Below are 9,117 nucleotides of genomic sequence, written 5' to 3' on the forward strand. Positions count from 1 at the left end.
CAACGAACAGAAAAGATCGTAGACTCTATTAACGAACGGGAGCGACAGCAGCTTGTCGCGCAAGGCCGAGAGGAGGCGAAGGATGAACTTTTGGAAAAACTTCAAGATGCGCAATATGTCAGCGGTACTTACAACCCTGAGGGCTACCACGAGGTCTCACGTATGATAGCCGATCACGTACTTGCTATCCTTCCCTTCGTTGACTGGCACGGGGTCCGACACTGTCAGATACTCCACGTTGATGTCGTTAATGTCCGTGAAGGCATTAGCGGGGATGATAGTCTCAACTAGAGTGCTTTAGTACAGGAGCAACTTCCACCATTGTAAATTCAACTGCGCATGCGTCGATTTCTATTGATGTCAGCATTATTGCTAGCGGCGTGTGCGCATGCGCTAGATTTATCGGTTTCGGGTTTGTTTTCGGATGCCGTCGGATTTGCCGATTTCAGTTGTTGTTTTTGTTGTTGTGCTAGAGGGATTTGTTGTTGTTGCTAGGGAGATTTGTTTACTTGCAGGGAGGGTGTCAAAGGAGCGTTTTTAGTGGGGGTTTGACGGTCTAAAGGTGTTAAAGGAGCGAAATTCTACTTTAATTCATTCCCACCTACCACTACTTTACGTATGGTAAAGTCGTTGTTGTTGTACAGTTTCAGCCATACAGGTCGAGTACTTATCGATTTCAAGGCAATTCTACTATCCTGCCCTAGGTAGTCCTCAAATATTGTGGGCTTTTCAATATCAGTGATATACATAGCTAGGTACAAGTCCAACAGGGGAGAATGGCCACTTGGTGTAACCAACTTGGAGCATCAGGACCTGTACGTGTCTATAGGCTCGCACATTGAGGTGGTATTCCCCGAGTTTAGCAAATATGCCATAAAAATCCCCACCAATCTGCTGAATGACCCTGTTAGGGTGGGTTGGACAGGACAGGCCTTGGACTACTGGAAAATTCAGGTGAATTTTGCCACCCATTGCGCAACCACTGCATTAGGCATCTCCGCTAAACACCTAACGGGTTCCGAACCCCTTGTCAATTCGATCTTTAAATTCCATGCCTATTACCACATGCGGCGTATATTGGCAAGAATGAAGGTCCCCATGCCATATGATGACGGTTTCGCTCAGTACAAAAACCCATACTCAACCTCCGGATATGCACAAGTCTTTCGTGAATACGGTGCAGATCCCAATAGCCAGTACAAGTTTAAAGCTGTCATGTCCTCCATGACAAACGGTAGATGGTGGCCACAAGTCGATGGCGACTGGGCAAAATTCATCAAGTCAAGTCAGGGTCTGACATCGGAGGGTCTAACCAAACTGAGGGAAAGTATCCGGGTTTACGTGCTCTTATTGCTGGGGCCGCAAGCAGGGGCTAAGGCATCTCTAATTGGATCTGGTGCAGATAACTACACAGCAAGGCAGATTTTATTGCAGAAATTTAAGGCCATGGTGCAACGTCAAGAGAATGTACGGCATGATATCACCGAATTCCAAAAGGTGCTTTAATATGCCAGGACCCCGGTCAATTTTGCGGTAATGCCAAGCGTGTACATGTTGCCTTCCGATATGAACTTATGCATAGGCAAAATTGTAGGGTATAACAACAACATTTTGATCGCACCTGCCAACGTCAGCGTCGATGTGAATAACAAGCCTATTGTGAAGCCTACGGAGAGGACTATCAAACCACCACCAAGGCATACTACGCCCCCTAGGCATACTATACCCCCAAGTATACTATCAAACCATATCCTAAGCATACTACATCTCCTACACATGCTATACCACCTACCTCTCCCGATCATACTATACAGGCTATACCATCTATACCTCCTAGGCCTACTGCATCGCCTCCCATACATCCTCCCGAGCAACCCCCACAAAACCAGCACGAGGATACCGCATTGATCACGACGGGGGTAGGCCTCATCATCGCTTACATATGGCTTAAAAATAGCTCTATTCCTTTCCAACATATAGCACGACAAAACCAGCAACGGCCGCAATGACCATGTAGAGATGTTTTGCTGCATACCCGACGATGGTTGCCGCTACTCTCAAAAAGAACGAGACCACGGTACCAATAATCCCTGGCAATGCAGCACCTGCCTTGCATGCCAGATATTTCAGGAAGTTTCCAAGCCTTTCAAGCTGCTTTTCTACAAACTCTTTCCTGCTGCACCTCTTCCTGCAGCACTTGTCGCTGCACTTCCTCCCGTAACGGAGAGTACAATGGTGCTTATCAATAGAGCAATAGCAGAGACGATACTAGCTATAGTTATACCCTCCTCCCTGAAGAGTATTTTAAGCTTCTCCAGCAAAGGCATGTCATCTCCGGCGATTTTCATCAACTCGGCCTTGATATTTTTCAGATGCTTAAAAATCTCGGAGGAAAGTATACCATGTCTATCCAGTACATCCTTCCTATTCTTTTTCAAGTTTTCAATATCCTTCTAAAGCTTGTCAATTTCCTTATTCCCTTTGCCTCCCAGCCTTTTGCTTCTTCAGTTTTTTCACCCTAGCTTTTTTTGTCTTGATTTCGCTATCGTATTTAATAATATCACTATTCAATTTTTAATGTTATCCTGTAGGTTTTGAATTTCGAGCTTTATCTTTCTCATATCAATGTCCTCGATGGCAGCGTCGCCGATGCCAACAAACGAAGTATCAACAAAACCCTTCACATCATATGCAAAATTTTGAATACCCTCTATTGTTTCCATCTGACGGATGAAGGAAAGGCTACGCCGCAGCGTATGGCAACACTTTCTGCGTGGCCCAGGGCAAGATGTTTGATTTGACCCGGGATTTACCCTTCTATCAATCGGGATTGTACGACAGGTTGCAATTCGTCCTGCATTTCACACCTCATGCTGACGTCATCAAAGATGCGGGTACTGCAGCCTCGGGAAGCACAGCGGCTAAGGCGGCTGATGCTGCCTATAAAATAACCAACATCAAGCTGGAGTTTAATAAGATCACTCATGAAGGCCTAGCAAGTGCTATGATATCAAGGTATGCAAGATTGGCCCTGCCCTACGAACGCATACTCCGTAGCAAGGTTGTCACCATGAAAAAGGCAGATACCTCATAAATCGACACTCCAGCAAAAAGCCTCAAGGGTATTTTGCTGCTCTTCATAGACCCCGGGAAATGAAGCCCTATGCTGGTGTCTTTTACAACCCCAAAATTGAAAAGATTAGCGTAACGGTGGAAGGGGAACTTAATGAACTGTATAGCCATGTGATGCTTCCCGAAGACCATTTGGAACAAGTCGTGAATCTCTTCGGTAGCCATGACTCGAATGTGACCATCGGCCAATTCTTCAATGAACGGTATGCGTTTATCGATTTCCGAGCATCTCCCGATCATACCCTACATGGTAGTGGGAGACCACTACAACGCCTGAATGACTGCATCACCCTCCATATGACTAAAACGGCTGACGGAACTGGGGATTTCAGGTGCTATGTTTACCTCTTGCAGGGTGCTCAACTAAATATCTTAGATGGCAGGTTTCATAGCGTGGAGTACTAGTAAATGGCAACTATCGCTGTTATTGTTGCAGGCGCGGCCATAAACGCCCTAGCATTCTCCAGCACAAATTTTCTATTTAGCAAGCTCTCAGGACACGGTGAGGCGGAGAGGAAAAGACATGATAGGGCAAAGTGGGTACAAGATCGACAAGCCAAACTAAAATGGTTTGCTGAGCAAAGGGAACTGCAAATAAAAGCCGGTAAAATCCCTCGCGAACTCGATGATGACATGTATAAATTCTATATCGCTTCGGACAAGAAAGGCCCGCAATTATACGATTTTTACACCCCTTCAAAGGAGCAACAAAATGGGGAATTAACGTTCATTGTTGGCTCCTTATCCCTGCTAGGGCTTGCCGCATACAAATATATGTAGAACGTTTTTGTCATGTATAATAAACATGTCAAAAGCATCACACATTGTTACCGATGAGGAGGCGGAAAACCTAAGCCAAATTTACTATACCCCAGAATATGTGTGGACCGGACGCAAGGCTATCAAATTGCTTGCGAAGGAAAGCGGTCTATTCAAAAAAAGTCATCCACTGGCTGAGTAGGCAACTCTTGTGGCTGCGACATATCAAGGGGCCGAAGCGTATCGACTACCCCATTTTACCATTACGAGGCCCAATGAGATACATCAATCTGATCTACTCTACATGCTGCATGACAAAGTTTATGGAAACACCTACAAGTATATCCTGACAGGTATTGACGTGGTCTCAAGACATAAGGTAGTCCGACCCCTGCGCACCAAAAAGGTTAGCGAAGTTGCGAGCATGTTGAAGGATATTTACAAAGCAGGACCTTTACACTGCCCAAAAACATTCCGGTGTGATAATGGCTCCAAATTCAAATCGGATGTAACGAGGTTGCTAGAAGGCAAGGGCGTGGAAATTAAGAGGGCCACCACCAAATACCACCATACATGCACGGCCTTTGTAGAATCGTACAATAAAGTACTAGCGGAAAGGCTCTTCAGGCCTCAAGAGGCACAAGAGTTGGTTTCTGGGGAGACGTCAAGCTTTTGGGTCAAGTACCTCTACACTATCGTGACGCCTTTTACAGCAAACATACTTACAGGTTGGATCGTATAGTAGCAGGTAGCCGCGTTTAATACTATTTAAAGGACGGTCCCGAAAAAAGCTTCGTGTCAGAAGAACTCATGCAGGTACCAGAGGATGTTCAGGTACCGCCGGAGCATGTGAAAGATTGGTAAAGAGTAATTTCAGGAGTACCTCTAAAGGCTCATCTTCCAACTCTTTACTCGGATCTCTTACATACAGCAAAGAAGGCTCAGTATAGAACGAGTACCCATAAACGATACCTCTGATAACATCGGGTTCAATATCAAAGTGAATATCAATCAATCGCCTATCTGGTGCGGGAAAATTAAGGATATCACCTATTTTTGTCAAATCGGCTAAATTCGATAGCTTCAAGTCCTTATCCTTGATGACCTGATAGCAAATTGCGCCATACTTGTTCCTTTTAACCGAGACGATATAGAGCCCTAGGCTTTGAATATCGGCCTCTAGATCCTCGTCGATCTCGCTTCTTGCAAATGTACACCACGCTTTCCTGCCTGGTGCTAACCTGTTTAAAAGGTCTTCATCAGTAGGATGCTCAAAGCCTTCATTATTATTCTCCATTTCGATACCTAATTTTTTCCCCAATTTTTAGGCTATATTTTCGCTTGCCCACATGGGTTGGGAATTGGAATAGTGCATTCTCCAGGCAACCTCATCAATCAACGGAGCATCGCCATTTTCCTTATATTAAATTGGCACCTTGTGATCAATATGCCATTCTCCATAATTGTGCCAGGTCATACCCTCGACAAACTGGGTCTCACCATGGGCCCGCAGCGTGGATATATCACACTTGAGGTACTCCTGGGAACTGAGCTCCCTGTTTCCCTTCAGGGCGCTGTCCAGCGGGGTTGTAAATGGGGCAATATCGCCTATGTTTTTATGAGGGCGCACGCTCTTTTGATGCCTTGTTAACATCGAGGCATATGATGCATATTTTTGTTCGTTGACCGTTACGCTTGATCTTAAAATGGTTCAGGGAGAGAGATCTTGAGCATTTTGAACATTTCTCGGCCTCCTCCATATTGATCTTTGTCGTATCTTCAGGTAGCTTATTTTCTTGGTATGAACAACTCTTCCATACCAAAAACGGCTCATTGCCCGCTTACGACATATCAATATAAAACATCCCTTCGAATAGATCCCGCGTATCATCGTCGGGTAACGTGAAGTGATTGAGGTAATAATTCAGTGCCCAGGGTATCGTCGCTGAATCGGCACCAGGCATGTACGGCATTCGGATCGTCGCATTCAGGTTTCCTCACAACCATCTCGGGGTCATCTCCCCCATCGTGCTTATTCTTGCACCGAGTTGCCTACGCTGGCATCGGATCAAGTAATGCTTATGCCTGCTTTTTTTTCCCATGTTCGTGAGGATCGTTTTTATCAACCACACATAGCACGGTATCATATTGATATCGGTGTGGAACATGCCTATGCCGTAGTTCCGAGTTGTTTTGCTTAAGAACACTACGTTTTTCATCCCTATCCTCAAGCTCATCCCCGAGTGCCACGAGTTGGTTGTCCCTATCCTTAATTTCATCACCGAGTAAGGGCAGGGCCCAATCCCTGTCCTCCAGGACCTGGCGATGCTCTTTAATTACATCTTGTAAGTTTTGGACACCTTTCCGGGCTAGCCATTTGATAACCCCTACAGCCTTAGGCTTTTTTGACCTACGCACAATTTCTAACGCACCTTCAAGCGTGACAAAGACGTCATGCCCATTTTTCCCTTCTCCTCGTATACCTGATCGGGGGCATCTCCGAGATGCTTCATTAGGCCCTACTATTTCGGACCTGGTAGATAGGAATGTTGAAGGTATCGTCATATTCTTAACCTTTTCGATACCCAGGAAACGTCCCAGATCACCCCTTTTGAACATAGGTTGATCCTGGTTGTTAGATAGGGTCTCGATGGCTCCTGTGTTGAACATAACTTGCGACGACATTTTTTATATACCGATGCTTACCCGGAGGATTTCACCGTGGTCATAAATGGTAATTTTAATACCCGCAGGAGTAGTGAAAATCAGTGCCCGTTTAAGTCATGGTCCGCTAGGTTAATTTCAGCAAACACATAGCGGTAAATCTTGTTAATGATGTGAAGAATGGAGAAGTTGGGGGCATCAGGGTTATATCGTATAAAGGTGCATCCCAAGGCTTGCTCGATATGTTTTTTTCTCTTTACCTCATAACCTATATCCCTATCAGCATGTCCAAATTCATCCCATTCGATAGCCATCACCATATCTTCGCCGTAAAAAGCGGTGCGGATGTTGTAAAGGGTGCCTTCCTTCTTGGATAAAAGCTTTATGAATTTCTATACCACAACGCCTCGCAATTTTACTAGCAACCAAGCTTTTGCATGTAACCAAGATTTCCGTAACGGCCTCGGCGGAAATAAATATATCATGCGAGGGTCTACTTCGTATTCGATAACATGGTCTTTGCATTTGGCACGCCGCTTCCCCTTCGCCCTATCCAGGCAGATTGTACAGCTTTTTGTCCTACCATTCCCCCTAATCTTGTCCAGGGTTAGAACGTGCTTGCACTTCGAACATGCCCTGCTCTCCATTTACTATCCAGGTAGTCGCCTTGTGTATTGCCTTGGCAACTTCGGCAAGCGTCGGACTAATGCCAGTTTCCACATACTCAAACGGAACCTTGTGGTGGATATGCAAAAATTCATAATTTTCCCAGGTCATACCATTAGAAAACTGGGCTTCAATATGACCCCTACATATAGTCATGAGCTCGTAAAGAGGCTGATTGCCGGGGAGTACGTGCCGCCCCTTTGATATGTTCTTTCCAGTTAGGCACCATATACATGTCTTTGAAATTTCACCATTGCCCTTGATCTTGAAATTGTCTATAGAAAGATAGCGTTTACATCTCTGGCACTTGGTTCCTTCCATGCTGATAACTTTACCATACGCTCTATTTTGGCTTTGGTACGATGCTTGCGGGTAACCACCCCTTTTTTTACGGCCATTTCACGACTCACCCTGCTTGCCGCGAAGTACGTCACTATCTTGAGGACGTCATTTGTGTCTTACTTCTATGGCAAGCACGGCCAGCGTGCCGACCCCATAGATGTGAACCGACTGTACGGAACTGGTCCCAAAAGAGTCTTTGACTGCAGGCTCTACAGTACCCTCTTGTTGTTTCATTTCTTCCTTCCTCTTCTTCATCAATGCAGCCAACTTGTGTCCCTATGCAACCCTTCCCGGATGCTTTGGTGGTTTTGTAATGACTCTCTCTTCTTGTTGTTGTTCTTCTTCAGCCCTGTCCTCAAAATAGGCGCTAAGCACCTACCAATAGTGCAGTACACAAGGATCCCGAGATCTGTCATAGAGTCTCGGATTATAGGGTTTTCTTCTATATCTCGACGTAATTCGTCGACGCTGTCTATATTCACAAAGTTCCCAATCATGCTAGCATACAGGCTGATAACAGGGGTAGACAGTGCCCTAGCCGTCTTCTCACCCTTTTCCTGGGGTTCTCGCTGTACGTACTCAGCATGTACCTTGTCAATTGCCTCATCAGGAGCCTTGTCGACAAACCCTTCTGTACACTTGTTCGGTAAAGATGCCCCTTGCCCTTACGTAGGGCCTCCTTTAAGGTTTGGCGTTTATCGATGAGCTTCTCTATCTGCTCATAGGTTTCTGCGGATTCGTCGAATACTCGTGCAATATCAGACATCCTCTTTATTGTACGGCGATATCGAAAAAAGCAAAGCGCGATCATGGTATACGGTAGGATTATAGCGACATACAAACACACCTCCATTTTATTCCCTTGCAGACACCAGGCGGTAATGGCTCCTGGCAAGCGTTGTAATTTGATCGAGTTGCACGATACGTTTATCATCCTCCCTGTTAAGTGCTAGCTTCGATACCTCTTGGGTATATATTTCATGCCTCTTGTTTTGAATTAACACCCGGCTCTTGTATATATCAACGCCCTCCTCCAAGCATCGCCTATAGTCGTCAAAGGTTATAGATTTTTGGTTCTTTACGCACTTTGCTTTGCGATAACCGCCCTCTTTTATAAGGCTCTTGTAGGCATATAGCTTGGCCCTCAGAGTGATGAACTCGGTCATGACCTTCCCCGCCAATTCGTCTCTCATGAGGCCTACGACCTTCTTGTTCTTCCCCGGGGGAAGAGGCCTATTATCATCTGGATTATAGGCACTTGTATGGAAGCGTGTCTCAACATCGTTGGCGATATCCCAGTAAAAGTCCTCTGTGCGAATGTTGTAAACGAAGCTGTCCGTGTCCATATAGCAGAGCCGCAGCTTGCTGCCGTATTGGGCTGCATGTAGTCGTAATGAAACTCGTACATTTCCATTTTTGACATATCTAGTATCGCCTGCCCTATATACACTGGCTTGTTCATTTTGACCTCCGTCTTGCCCATTTCAACGAGGTGTTTGCTGAACCTGCTTTCACCCTTGAAATTTGGCTTCATGACAAGCTTCATACACTTGT

Source organism: Hydractinia symbiolongicarpus, chromosome 10, assembly GCF_029227915.1.
Source record: "Hydractinia symbiolongicarpus strain clone_291-10 chromosome 10, HSymV2.1, whole genome shotgun sequence".
NCBI lineage: Eukaryota > Metazoa > Cnidaria > Hydrozoa > Anthoathecata > Hydractiniidae > Hydractinia > Hydractinia symbiolongicarpus.